We start from the raw sequence: 23,339 nt of genomic DNA on the forward strand, positions 1-23,339 counted from the left end.
TTCTGGCCATTGACTTAAAAGAAGACATTGGATGTCATCTTCAGGAACAGTTCTTCCACATTCATTTTTTTTTTTTATTTGAGATGGAGTCTCGCTCTGTTGTCCAGTCTGGAGTGCAGTGGCGCGATCTTGGCTCACTGTAAGCTTCGCCTCCCGGGTTCACGCCATTCTCCTGCCTCAGCCTCCCAAGATCTTCCTCACTCTTAAACAACAACCATAAGAAGCAGACAACAGAGTGGAGTGAAACCAAAGACCTGAGTCCTTTAAGATGTGCTTCAGTTCATGATCCACCCAATTGTAAAACCTGCCTGATCTCTCAGCATCGACCTATGTGAACTAACACTCTATTTTGTGTTTGGGTTTCTGTTATTTGCATCTGCAAACACCTAACTGACACACGTGGGATGGGTCGATAAGATTTAAGTTGGCTCTGGGAAGATGAGTGAACACTGAGAAGCGTGAACAGCTGAGAAGGCCAGAGAAAGACATTAAGACAGAAAGATATAAAAATTCCAATGTTCTTTGGGTTAGCTAGGAGAATAAGGCAATGTTACAAGGCAAGGGAGAAGCTGGAGGAGAAAAATGGAAAAGAATGGGCACCAATTATTCATTCTGGCAATGAGGGTCTCTAGAAAAAGCCCATTTTATTGATAAAGGGGGTAAGAAGTGGCTCCAACACAACCTCAATATGAAATATATTTTGTAATTCTTCAAAAAAGAGACTGCCTATTTCTGGGCTCCAACTTCAATTATGTTTCTAGGGTAAATTCCCAAAGAATCCTCAGAACAAGCAGCATAAATACTATAGGAGCCCTGACCTATGACCCGGCTTCAGGCCCCTCACCATGAGTTCTTCTCTTGTTTCTGTCTAAAGCTGGGGCCTGCTTCCCACTAACACTTTTCCTTCCAGCTTATTTCCAAAAGAAGCTATTTCCTGTTGTCTCAATCACTTCCAAGATTGTTGCATTAGAGCCGTGGGCTTACATGTCCTTGCCTAAATGCTTCAATCAAGTTTAGCTCAGCAAATTGTATCAATATTAGACGTTATCACTATTTCAATGCTAGATGTTTCTTAACAATGTGGGATTACTTTAGTCAATATGTTTTTTGTAGCAAGCAGATGTATCTAAGAGTGGATTTATTTTCTTATCTCCTATAGTGATATAATATTAAGCATGAATCTGATTTTTAAAACCGTGCACTAAGTTTCACAGCCCTGGAAAATAACACCAGCTTTCCTCCTCTACATACTAGACCTCTGCCATAGGACAATTAGAAACAGAGGAGTATGACTATATGACCATGTGGATGAAACAAATAAATATGTAATACAACCTGAAAATGGCAGCACTAAAAGTGTTGGAACAGTAATTCACTCATGTGTTTTAAAGACAGTGTTATTAGTTATCAATAGTTACTATAAGAAGCACCAAATTCTATTGTGAGAAGAGCACTACCCCGAGAAGGATCATCACAGGTCCTGGTCCAAGTTTTTCACTAATTGGAAAACAAATTTGGGGAGGTCAGGCAAGTTCTTGGGCCTTAAGTTATGGGAGCTTAAGGGTTTGGAGTAGTTATTCTCAATGGCTATATTAGAAATACTGTAATGTCTCCATTAAATTTGCGGTCATATCAGTTGTGTGTGTGAATGTGTGTAATAAATACATTATAATTGTATATATATTCATATAGACATATAATATTTCTTACTTCTGAAATAAGAAATTTGGAGAAATGTACCATTAAGAAGGAGGAAACTGGCTTCTGAAGAAACAAGGTAAGGAATATGCATATATATATGTATATGTGTCTATGTGTGTGTGTGTGTGTGTGTGTGTGTAATATATATATATATATATATATATATATATATACATTTATAACAGAATTTGGGGGAGAACGCCTTTCTCCACATGTGAATATTCCCCTTATCAGTAGACAAATACAATCTGTGTTCTTGGTGCCCTTACTCTATCCCATTACTCTTTTTATCCCAGAGAAATGTGGTGGTTTCTCTGATTGGAATACTTGGTACAGTTAAATGGAGATGCATGGGTTGGCTTTTTCCTCTTCCTCTTGGGAGTAAGCTGCCTATGGAAGATTATTTTCTAATCTGCTTTTCCATAGATCGACTCTGCTGCTTCTATGAAGGGTGCTTCTATGGTCCAATGTTGCTTGTGATTGGGTCATTAATTCTGCTTAATTTTGACATTCAGTTAGAAGATGCAATTGATGCTTTTACTAAGTGATTTTTCTCAAAATTAACCTTTATCAGTAGTAATAATAAATGAGGAACTTCTCAGAGAGAAGGATACAAAGCTCTTCTCTTGATGTCTCCTATTTACTTTCTATAATGAAGTAAGAAACACCTCTCAAAATGCAAGGTATACAGTCTAAGTATACATTCCTAATATCAATAAAAAATGCTTAGAATATAAATTGACAGTTGATTCTAAAGTCTTGATTATTGTAAAAACTGTGGCTAGAAAACTAGTAGTGTGAAGAATCTTATCATCTTTTTAATCCTCTGTAGCAATGGAAAAGTGGGCACATAGAAATTTGAGATTAAAGTAGTCACAATTTGGATGTTCCAGAGAGGTTAAATTAGTATCAGAAGAATAAATTTTTTTATTTTTTAAACATTTATTTTATTAATTAATTAATTTATATTTACATTCTATTTTTTTATTTTTTAGAGACAGGGTCTTGCTCAATTGCCCAGGCCAGAGGAGAGTGGCACAATCCTAGCTAACTATAACCTGGAACTCCTGAGCTCAAGAGATCTTCCTGCCTCAGCTTCCCCACTAGCTAGCACTACAGACATGCCCCACCATACCCTGCTAATTTTTATATTTATACTTTTATTTTTGGTAGAGGTGGGTTCTTGCTATATTGCTCAGGCTGGTTTCCAACTCCTGGCCTCAAGTGATCCTCCTACCTCTGTCTCCCAAAGTGCTGGGATTATAGATGTGAGCTACTACCATGCCCAGTCAGAAAAAGACATTTCAAGCTGAACCTGCAAAACCAGGACCTAAATTAAAATAGCGTACCTAAGTGAGACATATTAAGAATCAGTTAGGAGTGAAAGTCGAAATAGAATAGGGGCTGTCTATTATTTAAGGCAGTTTCTCATTAGAAGAGTGGACATTAAAGAAAATATATTTACTCAGAGACACCAGCAGCTATAATTTGTCCAATATTGGTTGCTCTCTATTTTACTTGTTAATAGAACTCTTATTGCTCCCAGACCCAAGGTTAATCTAACCAGTCATGGGGGATACATTCCCTTCTCCAGGAACTTTTTCCCCTAATCTCCATTATGATTAGTTAAGGGTGACCATGTGACCCAGTCTGGACCAATGAGAAAAAAATGAGGGCTTTTTCTAAATACCTCCTTTTTTTCTGCTTGAGATACTGATGTGAGAACACATTGCATGGAACTACAGCATACACCCTGGACAGCATGGTGGCATACACAAGTACAAAAGCCTGAAAGCAGTAGTACAAAAAGATGTTAATGAACAGTCTGACTCTGGGTCTTTGGTTATACAGCGGAACTACCTATTTTAAAACTTCGAAAATAAACAAGAGAGATTGTTCTTTTTCGTGGTCTGTTACCTGGACCTGATTGTGTTCAACTTAATGCAGAATACTTTGGAAATCACATCAGAGAAATTCACTAAAACCCAAACCATTAGTCTAAGATGAATGCAGCAGCAGAGATTTAAGAATACATGGACAGAAAGAGGAGAACCACAGACACGGGGCCTACTTGAGGGAGGAGGCTGGAAGGAGAGAGAGGTTCAAAAAAGAACCCCCAAAACTGTATGCTTACAGTTGTTAAACTATGCTTAGTAGCTGGGTGACAAAATAATCTGTACACCAAACCTCTGAGTCACTAGTTTACCTATATAACAAACCTGCACATGTACCCCTGATCGAAACTAAAAGTTAAAATATTCAAAAAAAGAGATATAGGGTGAAGTCAGCTATGCCCAAACTACAGAGAGAGGAACCGGAAGTGTTTCCTCCATAAAACATTAGGACAAGAGGGACTGGACCTCATCAAACAAAATAGATAAGTTCCTTCACACCTATGAAAGAGAGTAGAGGGAATGCTGTGCCAAAGACTCAAAATATGTGAATTGAGGAAAACAAACATATTAGTCTTCCCAGAATTAATATTTAATTAGGAAAAACAAGATATCTATACTAAATTTTCTTAAACCTTGCTCCATAACTTTCAAACTCATTTGGGAAGAATAAACATACTCTCTAAAATAATCAAGCAAAATTTTTTAAGACTAATAATTTGGCTTTGCTTTACAGATGTTAAAATAATGTATGAATTAACAACAATGAAAACATTGCAGTGCTGACATAGGAATAGACAGACATATAAAAGAGAATGAAAAGTATTCAAATGGAACCAAAGAAACCTGAACAAAGTTTATAATTTAGTTAATAACATTAGACAATGTTAATTTTTTAAATTTTGTCAAATGAACTATGGTTGAATTACATGTTAACACTAATAGAAACTGGATAAGGGATATAATAAGAACTCTCCATGCTACTTTTGTAACTTTTCTATGCATCTAAAATAACTCCAAAATAGAAAGTGTCTCTTAAGATTTTATGGTATGATAAAAATTATACTTCATGTCAGTTAGATCCCAACTCAAAATTTACTACAGACAGATTATAAACTTTTTAATAAAAATGAAACCAAAAATGTTCCAGTAGTAAATATGGGTTAATGCCATAAAAGAAACATAAATAGACTTTCTGTAAACCTTAAAATACATGTATGCTTTTTAAGAAAATACTATAAAAAGAAAGACAAAGTATAAACCGTGAAACATGATTTCAGTATATATGAGAATAATTAATGATAACTTTAGCAGACAAATTGTTCTCCCAAATTAAAGAAAAGATGAACTCCACACGGGGAAAAAAAGACTAAGAATACAAACAGTAAATGTTCTAGAGAAAAAATGTAAGTAGCTAATTTTGCACACAAAAATATGCCAGTTTCCAATATATCAGAGAAATGAATGTGGTTAAAAATTTTTTTTAACTATAGTATTAGCAAGATTTAAAAGTATAATACTAGTTAATGTTTGGAAAAGGTTTGGAGGAAAGACACTCTCATATACCAGTAGAAAGAATCTAAATTAGAATATATCTGGCACAAAATATCCTAAATAGCACATTTAATTCACTTCCATGAATCAATTTCATTTTTGGAAAAGCTCTCATCGAAAGGAAATAATTTAAGAAGTAAAGACATATATATATGTGTGTGTGCATGTGTGTGTGTAAACACACACATAAACGCATACTATATGTACACAAACGTACATATAATATATATGTATATATACACACAAACATATATCTGTATAGTTTGATAAGATTAATGAAGGTAATTTGTTTTATCACATTGTTTACTCTGACAAATAATTATAAACAATATAAATGACTCAGAATTAAAGGTGGTTTTTAAAAATTTTGCTATATCTATGAAACACCATAAATAATGATAACAAGGTAATAAATAACATCTATATGGTAGGTACTATTATTAACTTCATTATATAATTGAGGAAACTGAAGCTTAAAGACAGTGAGTTACCCAGTGACCGAAAACTCGTAAATGACGAAGCTGGACTAGAACTCAGATAGTCTTTTAGATAATCAGCTATAGAACCATATAGTTCTAAAGTGACTCAGTTGAAAATAAGATACTAAGGGCTTACATTTTCTTTCATTTCTTTCATTTTTTTTTCCCTAAGAGTTCATGGAACAGGAAAAGTTCCATGGAACAGGAAAGCACAGATGAGAATAAGTGTATTTTGAGGAATACAGTTTTGATCAGATTACAAAGACCCATGAGCCCAAAAAGGTTAAGAGCCACTGGTCTAAATGGGTAACCTCATTGTTTACTGGGCTGATCTCAATGGACCACCAGCTGATACCCCTGTCTCTGGCCCTTCTCCCTTTCTATTCACCCCGTTGTTGCCATCTGGAGCAAATACCCTCAAATAGTCCCAGACTCCCCTCGGGCTCTCCAGGACCACAACAGAACAGTTATTTCTCTGTGGCCAGGGCTAACTGTTGTCACACAAAATATACGACGACAAAGAAAGAAAATCTTCTCCTCTTTGAATTTGGGAAGGAACTTAGTTGCAGTTTCGTTCCCATTTGCCATCAAGAAGTCTCATTTAGATGTTTTGTTTGTACTGAAAATATTTCAAATTGACTCAGAGAGTATGAAATTTTAAAAATAAAAATCACACTATCACATATAAAGTCCACTCTCCTACAACGCATCATAAAACCTAATGCCTTTTCTGGGTTTAATACACGATGAAAGAGTACCAAATCAGAGGTTCACAAAGGTAAAGGTCTTGCTGTATAATGTAAATGTGACAAACATGACCCAGTACAAGTAATTGATTCAAACATTCTCATTTCTATAAAAGTGGAGCTTTTGTGTACTTTCTTTAGGTTAAAACCACACTCCCTCATTTAGCTGGCATTAAACTTAAAATGAACTACAAAATAAACTATGTTCCATTCCATGAAAGCTTACTGATTAACAGGGAAATTAAATATGTTAGGTGGCTTGGGGAGAGAGTTAGGAAGAGAGGGCGATGCCATTGCAACAATTATGCAAATGTATTTTCATAAAATAATATTGTTAAGATGATTTTGTTAAGACCCTGAATATTGTTAATTCAAAATATGTATTACATTTTAATCAAACTACCTACTTCCCACTCTGTCCTGAGAAATTTACATTCTGACTACATTTTGAGGGCAGTTAGGATCCAGCTAAGCTCTCAAATATAATAACTATCAGGAAATTGTCCTGAATTATTCATGTTAATTATGCTGAACCAAACATTGTAGATAGGAAAATGTATTTCCCACTGAAATATGTTTGCCTTAGAGAGATTTCTAAATTGATCATAGTCTCCTTTTTTTATGATTAGACCTAAGGGCCCCTAGGATGGTCAGGAACGCATGTAATTAACGGGATTCCAACCAACATCATGCTTTTTCAGCACAATCAGCATCATCTAAATCAATTCCGCATTTTCCCCTCAGTTTCATAAATAATCATAACTAAATCCCCAGTCCAAATCAATTATCAATCATTGTAGTGCATATCTATTTAAATTATATAGGAAAAAAATGCTCCTTGGTTGCATTTTATATTTGTACCTACTTCCTCTTCCATATAATAAAGTTATGGCACATTAAACATATATTATTCACTCTTTTTAAATTTGCTCATTCACAAACTTATCTATTTATTCGTTTGGTCAGGAAGCAGTTATTGAGCAACTACTTTGTGTCAGATACTGTGCTGACTTTTCTCCTTACTTCTGATTACCCTTTGTGGCTTGCTTTTTGTTGTCCTTTGCTTAAGGATTCCAGAGACTGAGAATTGTGCTAATGATTATCCTTATTTAATAAGTCACTATCATTATTTATCAGTGTTTCTCATTTATCCTGCACCTGCAGTTCCATTTCTAACATCCACTAGTTTTCTTACAGACCCATATTCTGTATTGAATACTCATTACTTTAGTAATTGGGATTGTGCTATATGTCTCATTTTGTCACCTACTTTTCATATTTGTAATGTTTAATGAGATTTATTTAAAGTTACTTCAGGAAAAACTGTGTCATATTCAAGGACAGGCACATTCTTCTTTTCATTTGGTGGACAAGACGGATTTCAACTTTGCTAGAACAAACAAATCCTTAATGAACACTCTTGTGAATATCTCCATGTGTCAGTGTATGAGTTTCTTAAGGTTACACATGTGGGATAGATTTGACTACACTGGACTTCATTGTCTAGGAAATGCCACATTCCTTATAAATTGAACACACTCATTAACATCCCACTAGCATAACAAGAGAATTTCCATTTCTCTACTACCTCTCAATAGTTGACAATACATTTTTTTCCCAATCTGAGTTTGAAGTGGTATTTCAGGGTTGATATAATTTTGATTTCTCTCATTTATCAATAAGGTAGACATCTCTTTAATTGATTTTAGCTCTCCTGGTATTTCCTTTATGGTGAATTAATTACTGACATTGATTACAATTTCAATCCTATCAGATCTTTTGTATTTTTATTGGTGATTTCCTTAAGTTTATTTTCCACAATGCAAATATCTACACAGTCAATCACCCAACTTGTTTAATTCTTTTCAGAGAATTAAAGACTAGGGAGAGAATCTCCTGGAATGTGGAGATGAGGCAGACACACTGATCCGTTTCTCAGACTTCCTGGTTTTAACCCCATTTTTATCATCATTTCCAAAGGTATCTGGTCCTTCCAAATTATGACACTTTGGGAGGTCTATTCCACCCATAGATATTCTATTGCTTAATAGCTTTCCATACTTCAAGCTTAGGATTTAATTTTGCCATGTCTGCTAAGTCATTACCAATATGCATTTGTTTTCTAGCTTCTGAACATTTCATTGTTGGGTTATCTTCTTTCTCTTTGCCCTTCAGAATGATGTCTTTTTAAAAATCCTTTGTCATAGCTAACATCAGAGGGGAGGGGAGTTAAATGTATGTTTGCAATCTGCCATCTCTAACTAGAACTCCCATTCTATTATAGCAGTTTTAAATGATGTGTGTCCTCTGCCTGAACATTTTCTCATTTGTTATCTATTAAGAGGTTTACTTCCTCCATGGTATTATACAGAAAGTAGCTCTATAACAAAAGCTTTCATTTAAAAATATAAGGAGCCATGTTCTAATCTTTGCCCCACAAGTTCTAACTTTTCACTGTGTAGCAGAGACTCTTCTAAGAATGGCAATGAATGCAAATATTGTGTTAAAGAAAATTCTTTTACATAACTCTATAATAATAAAATATGCACAAATAACAAAAATACAAACAAAATAGGATACTGCACACACCCTGAGAAATTCGGTAAATTATTCCTTTCCCTCCATATCACGGGGATATGTACAATGAAAATAGGTTTAGTTATATAATTGCAAGACCCTTTATTGTATCAGGTACATGGTAGACTAAAAAATATTTTTTGTTTATTGAACATATTAGTATAAAAACATATGCAGAAATTAAAACATGTAAAAATTACATGCAATTATTTAAAGAAGAGCCAGCTCAATCTACTTTGTCCCAATTGAGTCTGAATTTTTATAATATTAGTGAGTCTGACAAAACCTCTGACTTTTCTTTACAGGAAGTTCCAAAACTAAAAAAAAAAAAAAAATATCTCTCCCCAAAACAATTTTAACATTCAAAAACAGAAGAAGTGTCCTGATTCTCAGGTTCCCTGATGTTCCTCCCTCTTTACATTCTCTCATCCCAAGGACTTAGATTCAAATAAGTGTTACCCTAAGTAATTTAAATATTAGGAGCCGGCACTCCTTCAAGCCATTTCAAAGAGACAGTAAAGAAATAAGTCTGGCAGACTAACACACATCCAGTTCCAAAAGCCTAGCTGTTTTCCCCTTCTTGCTAATCTATCAACATTTGATCAAATAAGAACGATACTTCAGCAGGGAAAATGTCAGCTAATTCATGTCCCATTTTGCCCTACAGATTCCCAACAACTCACCAGAACCCCATTATGACCATATCCTTGAGATTGTCTGACATAAAAGCAAATTACTACCACTGTAGGAAGGAACCTGAACATAAGTACTGCCAGATTTATAGTTCTGCTGCAAACCCTGTCATTTTGATCTAGTTGAAATTTCTGTCACTAAAACAGATTGATATTTTGAGAAATCTTAACCCAATGAACACAAGGAAAACCAATTAAAATGACAAATTCTTATTTCTAATCTCAAAAGGTATAGTTTCCACATGTTATCCGATGAACGTTTTAGACAAATGAGTTCCCTTATATTTCCACCTCCAAAATGTAATTATTTTCTTTGATATTCTGAGAATTCAGGCCCCTAAAATTGACCTAAGGTCCCAGACGCATTCTTTACAATTATTTGGTGCATAATATTTAGACAAACTTGCGCAACTGATCCCCCTGTGAAAACAAATTTAAAAACGGGTTTAGTATTTTTAAAAAAGAAAGAAAACTCCAATATTTGAGTTCAAAATAAGGCTAAAAGGGCAGGGGCATTACTGAGATATTTGGATATGGAGGATGTGATCTGTTGTATTTGAGGACGTGTAAGTATTTTTCTGTACTGAGGCTCCCATTGCCAATCTCTACCTCCAAAATGAAAAACGGCTAATTTGATAAAAATCCTCTGAGCTGGTAAGCCAGACAAGAAAGTTGAGATCTTTCTCAGGTGGCAGGTACATTATAAAGGTGACCTTTTAGAGGAATTCACTGACTTTATTACTTAGATTTGGGAAGTAGCCATGATGAGAAGATTTTACTTAGGATTATTAGTCCTACGTAGATGAGAAAGTGTCATGGAATACCAGGCCTAGGAATTCTGTTTTAATCTTTGCCCCACCAAGTTCTAACATTTCACTGTGTAGCAGAGACTTTTCTAAGAATGATAACAGAAACAAATAACAAGATTAAGAAAATTCTCTTACATAACTGTATAATGATAAAATATGTATAAATAATGAGTTAGGATAGATGGACTCTCTTGGGACCCTAGAAATCACACTATGGCAGGTGCTGTCTACTTCTCTTCATCATAGAGCCAGTTCTGATGCCCAACAAAACAGGCCAAAGCTACTCGGTATAACATGGGGGCTCTACCACAAGGCCCCATTCTTACTGATCCATCCCTGAAGGTGATGAACAGAGGTGGGCCCACCAGGTATAAAGATGGTTTTCTAAACAAAACCTGATTACTGGAGAACAAGTTGAAGGCCAGATAACTTCAGGTTCATTGGTTACTATTCATCATTACTATTATTCACATGGAAAACGGTGGCATGATTCTACACAACTGAGCAGAAGACCAGAGTAATGTTCTCAAAGGACCAGCCTGAAGCCTGGGGCAGGAGATCTGAAGTAAGAGAATAATGAGTTGCCAGGAAGCCAGGCTTTACCCATTTTTCATCACAGAAGGGAAGAGCTTCTACAAGAGCATGCCAGTCCCCTTAAGCACCAGCTTTTTTTCTCTTACATTGAAACCAAAAGATTAGACAAAATAATTGTCTGAGTACCTTATTAATGAATAAATTCACTTATTTCATTGCCATAACAAACATGTATTAAACTAACACAAGTCTTCAAGCATTGAGCTGGATACTAGGCATACAAATAAGACTAAAATAATGTCCTGTCCTGAAATATCACCATTTTGTTAGGGATCTTGATACATTATATAAAGCAATACTTTTCCTTATAATGTATAAAAATTAAAACATAATATTAACAGAAATTTTGAGTTTATTGATATCATAAATATATAAAAATATAAAATTTAGGGGAAATCCCCAAATGAATAATAGGAAATCAAAGATTACAAGATGTTTAATGCATCTGGTGGTGCTAGCTGGATTATATATTAATCCCACATGGAACACATTAAGGCAATGCTACCTGCAAATCTGGTGCATTGTTGAGCCTGTTTGTTGTTTCTTTCTTAACTTTTAATGGAATGAAAGCTTACATATCCGCTTTAGTCCATCTAAATATATTGTGTGTAAATTAATAATAGCAATGCGTTTCAATACATTGTATTATACTCCACCGGTTCCATTCTGTTATTTTCTATTCTATTGTCTTCTATTTCATTTTGTTAAACTCTGCTCACAGCACACTTAGTCAGTGTAATGACCCAATAACCTGTCACAACCTCCACTGCACTAGAACTTATTACCTGCATCTTCTATTTGATAACACATCATTCTCCTGTCGCAGGGTCATTTATACAATTTCAAGAATCTCTGCAAAATATGATTTATTTCACAGGAAAGGCACAAGAAGATTGGAGAGGATCAGATTTTGAGAGATGCTTGGATCCCTCATTAAGAGTTCCTTCTAAAATTGTCCTAGCATTAAAATTCCCTAAGTGTCATGAACAGAGGTTATATTGGAGAGACTGGGAGGGGAGTAACAACCTAAAAGCATCATCTAGGTTTTATCAACTATCAAACACAAACACACTATTGCAAATAACATCATGTCATTATGACAATTTAACCATAAATCAGCTCTGAACAGGTGTTCTGAATTCTTATTATATAACAGGTTTATCACTGAACACCTGTGCATATACACTGTAACACAGCTATGTCCTCAGATGACCCAATGGAATTTGGCTTCTTCTCCACATAGTAGGCTATCCTAGGCCTCCTTGCAACTCCAAACCACTACCATACAATGTTGTCTTAATTGTTATAATTTATTTGTTTCTTAACATTCTGTGTTCCCATTGATGCTATCCTAACTAAACAGTAACTTCTTCAAGGGAAGAAATATATCTGTAATGCCTCTCCTGCTATACCTGCATTCACATAGTAGTTGCTCAAACAACATTTGATGGCTCATTGAGTACCATCTGAATCATGCACTCCTACCATAACCAATTTAGGTGATATAATACAATGTAAGATAATTCAATTTCTCTTTTCCATAACCATATAATTAATGTCTCCCTTTGGATATTTCAAAGTTATCCCAAATTTACTATTCTCAAAATAAACTCATTATCCTCCTCTCTTGTCTTATTCCTAGTTCTATTCCTAATCTCAGAAAAGGGCTCTATTATCCACCCAACTGTATAAACCAAACAATCTGAGACTTATTCTTGTCACCTCTCTTCCTCTCACCTTTCTTACCTAATTCATCACCAAGTACCCTGACTTAACCTCCAGAATATTTCTCAAAGTTAATCACTTTTCATCATCTCTACCAATACCACTCTGGTCCCAGCTAGTGATAATTCTTACCTGGACTGCTTTATTAAACACTCAGCTTGTTCACTTGGCTACACTTCAGTTCCTCTCTAATCTGTTCCTTATTCCATAACCAATGTTCTTGGGATAAAAGTAACGACTCCTTAACATCTGCCATGTGTGGTTCTTAAACATGGCCACAAACTCTCTGACTATCCTCCGTCAAGAGCTGGAGTCTATATTCCCTCCCCTTGAACCTAGTTGAGCTTGTGACTGCTTCACCCAATAAAGCACAGTAGACATGACACTACATAGCTTCCAAGACTAGACTACATAAGGTCATGCAACCTTCTTGTTTGTAGAATATTTGCTTCTGGAATGCTAAGTTTCCATGTGAGAAGCTGGACAACCCTAAGACTGACATGCTGGAGAGGCCACAGGTAAACATTTTGTTTGACAGTCCCAGCTGAGTTATTTTTCAGCCATATACACTCGGTTGCTAGATACGGAAATGAAACCATTTTGTAAGTTGATCTTCTTGGCCCAGTTGTTTCCTCCTCTATTCATTTGAGTAATTCCAGCTGAAGCTCCAGATCTAGTGTAGCAGAGGAGGGCCAACTTCACTGTGCTATTTCTGAATTACCGATATACAAGTATTGATATCCATAAGCACAAAATAAAATAGTTATTGACTTGTGCCACTAAGTTATAGAATGGTTTGTTATGCTGCAATATATAACAGAAACAACCTGAAAGTTCCTACAAGGTATAGACCATATCAAACTTTCCTGCTTCATCTAGGACCATGACTCTTCGTTCTCTCCCTGTAGACACAGTGACCACTTCTTTGGTTCTTAAATTTAGAATGCCCCCTTGCATAATAAGGTCATTGAACATGCTGCTATTTCTGCTTTTTTCTTTACCATTCACCTAGTTAAACTTTCACAACACTCAAATCATGTAAAAATCATATTCTTGTAAAAACTTTCCCTGACCTATATTGCAAGTCATATCTGAAAAGTATAGTCTTCATAAGCTGTGAACCTCCTTCTTTTAACACTTGTCAAAATTATAGTTTTATATTTGTGCATATGATTTCTGAATTAATGTCCACTTCCCCCATTAAACTAAGCTTAGCTTCAAGAATGGAGAGATCATGCTTACGTATGTTAAGGGTTGGATATTCGGCCGGGCGCAGTGGCTTACACCTGTAATCCCAGCCCTTTAGGAGGCCAACATGGGCAGATCACATGAGGCCAGGAGTTCAAGACCAGCCTGGACAACATAATGAAACCCCATCTCTACCAGAAATACAAAAATTAGCCAGGTGTGGTGGTGCACGCCTGTAATCCCAGCTACTTGGGAGGCTTAGGCAGGAGAATCACAAACCTGGGAAGTGGAGGTTGCAGTGAGCTGAGACTGCACCACTGCATTCCAGCCTGGGCAACAGAGAAGACTGTTTCAGAAAAAAAAAAAGATTGGATATTTATTGTTCAATATAATATACCATGCAATGATTACAGATCTAGATCTATATTAGGTATTCAGTAAATATTTCATGAATGGGAATATTATTTATGGAAAAAAAAAGTTTTCCTGTATAAAACATGTAACTATAATCAGTTGTAACAGATAGTTGGAATTATAAAGTATTTTCCCTCTGGAAAGATTTCTGAGCCATAGTTGGACTATTTCTGATTTGTACAGCCCTAAATAAGAGTTTTTAGATGACAGATAGCCAGAATTATTACTGAATAGAGTGCATTCTGAAACATACATGTATACACACACTTAAATTCTATTTATTCTAATGGATTTCAGAGAAAATGAAATCAAATATTCATGACATATCAAGTATTAAGCAATTTTCTGAGGAAATTATATATTTACCAGTTCTAGGAGGAAAATTTGGAAAGTAAAAAAGAACAGGATCAAGCATATATAAAACTGCAGGGGAGAAGAGCAGCTCTTACCTTAACTTTTACATGTTTGAGTTATTGCCCCTATTTATCAGATTCACTTTTCCAATCTCTTTAGAAAGCAAACATACTAAGGTTGGAGAATAAAGGAAAATTAATGATTGCTCTTTAAAAATTTTAGTCATTTTCATCTTTTGAAAACAATTAGCTGTTTCAGATATTCAAGGAATCAAAAATAAAAATATTTGTTGACTTCTTACTTGTTGGCATCTCAAGCAGTCCTTTTAGCAGAGTCCCCCAAAGGGATTACCTTTATTTTACAGGTGACTAAGCAGTCTCAGAATAGGAAGATAGCCTGCCCATTGCAGGCCGAGCAAACAGCGCAGCTAAAAAATTTTCCAATAGCCAGTTTCTTTCTGCTATACTATACTGGCTCCGAATCAAGGGTGAAGCAAAGAAGAACAAAGGAAGAGTATTTTCGTACAATTAGGAGAAAGAGATACAGGATTTGTGCTCCAGAACTAATGTACCATTCTCTTCTTGTCTCTCTGTAACAAACTAAGTAATTTTTGGGGAAAATGAAGTTTATCGTGGTATTCACATATAATATGAACAAGATTATTGAAAGCTGGTATTTCCACATCACCAAGTGCTTCTTCAGATAAATCTAAACAGATCACCATTCTGTGAAAACAACTATGTTACAGAACGAGTGTCCTTAAATTTGAGTGCTGTTTAATGAAAAATGGTACCACCCAACACATGGATATCAAATTAGAAATCATTTACAAGTTAATTGTAACTGAAATGTTGTTACAAAGAGTAAAAAGAAAAACAACTCCTATAAATAAGTTACAGTTAATTAAAGAAAATTCCCATTTAAGCTGGCTTGTAAGTAATAATGCAGAATTTCTCAATGTCCAATTGAAATACATAGAAAAGAGACAGAGAAGAAGATGCCAGTTTAGATAAAAAGTACAAATAACAGTGGACTTGTTATCAGAATCCAAGAAGAACATCATTAACCTGAAGGCCAAAGGAATTAGTTGGATAACTCAGTGCCTGGCTACGTCATCAGAGAGAAAGCAAAGTCAGTAATCAGAATGTACATAGTAAGAATTTTGATGATTCCTTCTATGTGTAAATTCTGATTCAAATACCCCAGGTATCCCACTATTCCACACTCTGTTGCTGTTCATCGTTGAGGCAAAAATCATGTCTTTTAAGTCATCCATCTATCTTTCTATGAACAAGTGTACAGAAAACAAGGAAGACTGAGAGTGGTAGAGTCCTCACAATACAAGTTCTGCAGGCAATAGAGAAAAAAGAAAACCCTGGCAGCACTGCAGGAGTGAAACTAAGTTTTTGTGGGTTATGTGCTTTTGTTATTGTGCTTTAACCGCTAAGAGTTCCAGACGACAAGGGAGTGAGGAACAGAGATTTCATCTTGGGTCGGTAAGACTATATTAAACAAAGGTGAAACAGACTGCTATTTCCTGGAAACTGGAAACTGGTGGAGAGATGGGCATACATCTAGCTGTTTTCTGGCTGTAATTCTGAGAAGAGGGTTAGAAAAACACCCAAATGCACAGAAAGAGAAGCCAAGGGCAAGCCACACAATTTCTTTTGGCCACTATAGGGTCTGGATAGCTGTTTTTCTCTCCCTGCTGGAGGCTGAATAAACAGGAAAAGTCAACATGCAGGAAGATTACATTACAAAAGAAAGGCAAAACAATCCTGAAGATTTACAGAAGGAGTAGTTGTAAATGAGATTACAGATAATTTTAGAGAACAGTTTAATATTGTCGATAGGATGTAAGAACACACAGCCTCAACGATATAGGAACAAAAAAGTATAAAAGAAAAAAAGTTAGAATTAAAACAAAAACAGAATAAAAAGAAAACTGGTAAAGATTTTAACATGTTTTGTTTTGCTTTGTTTTGTTTTGTTTTGTTTTGTTTTGTTTTTGTGAGTCTGAGTCTCTCGCTGTCGCCCGGGCTGGAGTACAATGGCGCAATCTCAGCTCACCGCATCCTCTGCCTCCCGGTTCAAGCAATTCTCCAGTCTCAGCCTCCCCAGTAGCTGGGATTACAGGCGCCAGCCACCACACCCGGCTAATCTTTTGTATTTTTAGTGGAGATGGGGTTTCACTATGTTGGCCAGGCTGGTCTCGTGCCCCTGACCTCTTGATCCGCGCGCCTTGGCCACCCAAATTGCTAGGATTAAAAGCATGAGCCACCACACCCGGCCTATCAAGTTACTCTTACTTAAATATTCTTCTGTTTAAAAATTAGCACTTTGTTGTTATTTTTATAAAATTAAATATTTTTCAGAAATATCACTTATGATAGTTGTTTCATATCTATTTATTTTTATTTATTTATCTTTTTTTTTTTGGGGGGACGTGGTCTTGCTCTGTCGCCCAGGCTGGAGTACAGTGGCGCGATCTTGGCTCACTGCAAGCTCCATCTCCTGGGTTCACGCCATGCTCCTGCCTCAGCCTCCTGAGTAGCTGGGACTACAGGCGCCCGCCACCATGTCCGGCTAATTTTTTGTATTTTTAGTAGAGATGGGGTTTCACCATGTTAGCCAGGATGGTCTCGATCTCCTGACCTCGTGATCTGCCCGTCTCAGCCTCCCAAAGTGTTGGGATTACAGGCGTGAGCCACCGCACCCAGCCAGTTGTTTCACATCTAATTGAGTAGACATTCATGATCACTTATCCAATTCATTTACACAGTATTTATTGAGTGATTACTATGATTCAGGCAGAGAATATAGCAAAGATCTGGGAACTAACTAAACAAAATAACCTGTCCTCATAGAGCTTACATAAAAAATGTCCTCATAAAAACCTAAAAATATAGGCTAATTACAAGTCAAGTACTGATAAGTGCTATGGAGAACAATAAACTAGGGTAACATTAAAATATGTAGTGCCCAGAAATGTGGAATTGACATTTTATAGAAAAGATCTCACTGAGAAGATGATGCCTATGGCAGAATCTAAAGGAAGTGATGGAATGAGCCATGTGGATATCTTAGAGGAAACAATTTCAGGCAAATTTAGATTCCTGAGCTGGAAATATCCTCAGTAATTTGTCCAAAAACACTGGAAAGGTACAAGTAACTGGACGAGTAATGGAAAATGAGTTACAGAGGTAGAAGTAAAGCTCTTGATGTTGTATATCACTTAGAGTAAGGTAAAAGCCATTGGAGGGAATTAAGTACAAGGGTAACATGATTTGACATGTTTCAGAAGAACACTCCAACTGCTAGGTTGAAAATAGATTTGGAGAAGATAAAAGTATAAAAAGAGACAAGTTAGGAGACTGCTGCAGTAATCCAGGTAAGAGATGATGATAATTTAGACAAAGGGAGTAGGTAATCAAAAATAGATTTTGTATTTATTTGGAAGAAAGGCACAACAGAATGTACTGAAGTCTTGCATATGGGATGTGAAAAGAGTCAAGAATGAAGAAAAATGAGGCAAGACCAGGTTTTGGGGATGTATGAATTATATTATAGTCTACAGTATTAGAATAAAGACCCCACAGATACAGTGATTCAACTAAGTCAGAGGCTTATTTTTATCTCATGAAACTTCCCAGGAAAATGCCATCCAGGGATGGCAAGGTGGTTTTGCTCCAGGAGTCATTCGGGGACCTAATTTTTTCCAATCCTATTGCTACAGTTTTCCAGAGAGTTGTCCTGTTGCTCATGAGGAGAACTGGCTCACTTCCATATCTCAATCCCAGTCCACAGCAGGGAGAAAAACAAATCTCAGAACAAATAGCTTTGTCTTTAAGGAGATAATCTGGAGGTTGTACAAACCACTTCCCTTGACATCCTAGTGATCCTAGTTTTGTCTTATATCAACAGTTAGCTGAATGAAACGATAGTGATATAAACACCTCTAACTCTATGGCCATGGGTTTGGTGAAAACTATGGAGTTTCTGTTAAGGAAAAAAAAAAAGCAAGGTAGATGGCTAGACATGGTGGCTTATGTCTGTAATCCCAACACTTCAAGAGGCTTATATGGGGGGCTTTTTTGAGGCCAGGAGTTTGAGACCAGCCTAGACAACATAGTAAGACCCCTCCCTACAAAATTAGAAAAAATAGCCCGGCAGGGTGGTGCACACCTGTAGTTCTAGCTACTCAAGAGGCTGAGTAGGGAGGATGGCTTCAGCCCAGAAGTCCAAAGCTACAGTGAACTGTGATTGCATCCCTGCATTGCAGCCTGGGTAAGAGAAAGACCTTGTCTCTGAAAAATAAAATAAAAGGAACACAGAGAGAATAAATACCAGCAGACAAATGGCTGTGTCTGACCTGGAAGTGAAATCCGAATTTTATTTTGGACACATTACATTTGAGACGGCTATTTGCTGTCTGATAGAGACTTGCATGGGCAACTGAGAGAGGGCTACGCTGAAGATGTAAAATTGGGAGCTATAAGTATAGAGATGATATTTAAAGTCAGAACACTGAAATCACTTAAAAATTAGTGTTGAGAAGAGAGAAGAGATCTGAAGTCTGAGTTCCAATATTAACATGTCAGAGAAAGATTTAAAAAATGGAGAAAATATGTAATCAATAAGAAAATAGCCCGGCAGGGTGGTGCACACCTGTAGTTCTAGCTACTTTCCATTATTTAATGGAATAAAGAGAGATAGATCCTCAACAGAAAGGCCTTCACTTTTGGTCCAGTTGTGTACAAACCCTTCATGGTTTAACTGTGGTAGCTTTATGGTAAGTCTTTCTAATTGGTAGAGCAAGTACTCTTACCACGCTTGCATTGTTCAAAACTGCCTTAGCTAATCTTGGTCTTTGCATGTTTACAGACAAAAAAATAATTTATTCACAGAGTTCGAGACATAGCTGATCATCAGTTATAAGTAGTGGAATTAAGTACATTCTTTCTACCACGCCGCAAGTGTCACTGCACCCTTAGCCATTTAATCTTTTTTACAGTGTCTCTAAACAAGATCATTTGTTTCTGTAGCACTGCACTACTCCCGCAAGAGGGCACTGGTTTCTTCTTCAAGTGGAAAACATTGCTTTAAATGTCAACCAGGATAATTATTCCTTTAGTGAATCAAAGATACCAATGATCAGGTCAACCAAAGGTGTCATATTTCTTCATAACTACTTCAATAACCTTACATCTGCTAAATAAAAAGGAAGGTCAGCCAAAGTATTTAAATATAGTACTGTTGCCCATAGTAAGAAACTGGAGCTGAACAGAGATTATTAATAATAAGCTACTAAGACATAATTAATTGCTTAACTTAACAGCCCCTATTAATTATCAGACCATAAGCATAGCTGGAATTACAACTTGAGTTTGAAATTTAATGGACAACTTTGTACATCTTATTTCAAAATCTCTGAATTACTAGCTTGAGACTTTCTTGATTGGAATACCAGCAAAATCAAAAGTCAGATAAATCAGTTTCAAGATATAGTATGGGAACAATTTCGAGGGAATAAGGAAACTTTTTTTAACTTTTTATGTTGAGATAATTATTTTTCTCATGCATTTGTAAGGAACACTACAGAAAGATCCTGTGAACTCCTTTCTCAGTTTCCCTCAATGGTAACGTATTGCGAAACTCTAGTAAAAAGTCAAACCAGGATATCTACATTAATACAGTCAAGGTTTTATTACTTCCAGGACCCTGGTATTGTCTTTTTATAGGCACACCCACTTATTCCCCCCCCCACCATGTCAGATCCCCTGGTAGCTACTAATATCTTCTCCATTTCTAAACTTTTCTCATTATAAGAATGTTATATACATGAAATTATACAGTATATAACTATGTATATTATTATAGAATCATATAAATCAATCGTATAGAATCCAAAGCCTTTTGGATCAGCTTTTTTTTTTTTGATCAGCATAATTACCTCTAGATTTATTCAAGCTATTGAGTGTACTGATAGTTAATTACTTTTTATTGCTAACAAGCTATTTTCCAGAATGGCTGTACCATTTTATAATTTCACTAGCACTGTATTAGTGGCTCAATTTCTCTACATCCACACCACATTTGAGGTTAGCACTAATTGTTTTTTATTTTAGCCGTTTTGATAGGTGTGTAATGACATATCATTGTGGTTTTAATTTGAATTTTTCTAATAGTTAATGATGCTAAACACCTTTTCATGTGCTTATTTTCCATCTGTTTGTCCTTTATAGTTAAATGTCTGTTCTTATCTTTTGTCCGTTTTCTAATTGAATTGTTTTTGTTTTACTGTTGAGTTTTGAAATTCTTTTTACATATTTTAGATATAAGTTTTTTGTTGAATATGTGGTTTGCAAATACTTTTATCCAATCTGTAGCTTGTCACTTCATCCTTTTCATAGGGTCTTTCACAGAGCAAACATTTTAAATTTTAATGCAGTCTGTAATGTCTTTTTAACTGAGGAACATGACAAGATTCTAGTTTTTGAAGATTTCCTGCGGTGTTGTGTTTATCAGGTTCTAGGAGGTTCAAGAGTATTCTTATGTTGGTGTCATTTCCCATAAACCAAGTCTCCAGGCTGAAAGGCACAGAGTGGTTCCTGCAGTTAATCCTTCAGAAAAGGAATCTGCCCCTGTTGATTATAAACTTGAGTAAGTTGGATTAACTCATTATAGGGTTTTGGCCATATCAAGCTAAAAAGTAGCCATATCATAGATAAGAGCAAGAGTCTAGATGTATATGACATCTGGTGATCAGCTGTTCCATTTTTGTACTATCATGATCTAGGTAATGCATTTGGAATCTGGGGAGCACACCAGAAGGTCATTTACATATTACAAAAGGGTGGCAGTCTCTGGAAATTAAATATCTCTAAGGCAGTGGAAGAAATGCAAGAGAGTGCTTCTCTAAAGCCTTGGGTAATTACTGTCCATATATTTTGTTATTTCCCACTATGTATGTAAATTGATAGTGTGAATCTAGGTACAAGATGGTACAGTATGCTAAAGAATACTGACCACGACCGGATACTTAATTTGTGGCCCCAGTGCAAATGAAAATGTGGGGCTCCTGATTCACAAATTATTAAGAAATTCAAGATGGTGACAGCAGCTGGGAACCGAGCACAGGGCCCTTCTAACCATGTAGACTTGGGCAACTGCACAGATTGCGTGCGAATGAAGTTGGCCCTAATGCTAAGAATAGATTCTATTATAAAATAAGCATCTGTCTCAGGGATTGATAATAGAGTGATATTAGGGTTGGCAGCCTAATTAGGGTTGGAAGTAAAGAAGTCCACTTCTATCAATAGCTCTTGTTCTGTATAGAGTGATGTCCTCACCCATTTGCCTATTTGACAGGCAGAAGGAAGCATTGCAAGAAATAGCATGGGGGATGGCAAGTCTTCTATGTGGGTGTAAAAATATGATGGGCCACCATTTATTTCAGTGAGTATGGAGCTAACGCTCATAAAGACATAACCAGTTCAATTGAGACTTTTAAGGGTTAGTATATGTGTCCCACATCTGAGTTGTCTTTGTCCCAGAGATTATGTGGGGCAGACTCAAGGTCTACCATAATAATAGGCGAAGTATTAGAAAGTGGGTAATCAATCTGTGCCATCAAATGGCTGGGGATTCTTCTTCTGGGATTTCCAGCAGGAAACCATCTTGTTCACAATTAATCAAGGCACTTAATTTACATAGTAAATATCTTCCCACAAGATTAATGGGGTCAAAAAGGCATTCTAACTAGTGAGTCATCTAAGGAAACAGAAAATGGATATGTCAAAGGCAGAGTTTAAAGAGTGATTGAAATTGCATTCACTGAGTTAGTAAAATTACTACAAAGAAAAGGCAACCAAATGGTGGCAGGATTATTATTCAAATTATGATTCTTTTGTGCACTAGGAAAGGAGTCTTCTGTATAGATATTTTCCCTCGGGAAGACAGTGGTAAATGTGGGCATAGAGAAAACACTACTTATGTGCACGATCCTCATTTAGGAAAAGGACCTCATCCTACTTCTTGTTTCTGCAGCGTTGAACCAATATCAGGCAATTAATTTTCCAATGCCTTTTGCCTTACAATGTTGTCAAGTGCCTTTATCTATTTTTCACTTAGCTATGGGATCACTTTTATTTCATGAGTTTTCCAATTATTTAATTAGAAGGGCCATTAGTTATGCCTGAGTTTTTCCTTTCCTTGATCAATTCTAGGTTCCGATGTTCTGCTAACTCCTAGAATTCACCTAAAGAAGCAAATGGCCACAGGGTGCTGTGGCTCACGCCTGTAATCCCAGCACTTTGGGAGACCGAGGCAGGAGTTCAAGACCAGCCTGGCCAACATGGTGAAACCCTGTCTCTACAAAAATTAGCTGCTCAGGATGGTGGTGCCTGTAATCCCAACTTCTCGAGAGGCTGAGACGGGAGAATTGCTTGAACCCGGGAGGCTGAGGTTACAGTGAGTTGAGATCGTGCCTTTGCACTCCAGCCTGGGCGACTGACGCGACTCCATCTCCAAAAAAAAAAAAAAAAAAAAAAAAAAAAAAGCAAATGGCCAGTCGGAGTTCTGTTTTTTCTTTATTATGCTACTTATTAAAATT

Source organism: Nomascus leucogenys, chromosome 14, assembly GCF_006542625.1.
Source record: "Nomascus leucogenys isolate Asia chromosome 14, Asia_NLE_v1, whole genome shotgun sequence".
In the NCBI taxonomy this organism is placed as follows: Eukaryota; Metazoa; Chordata; class Mammalia; order Primates; family Hylobatidae; genus Nomascus; species Nomascus leucogenys.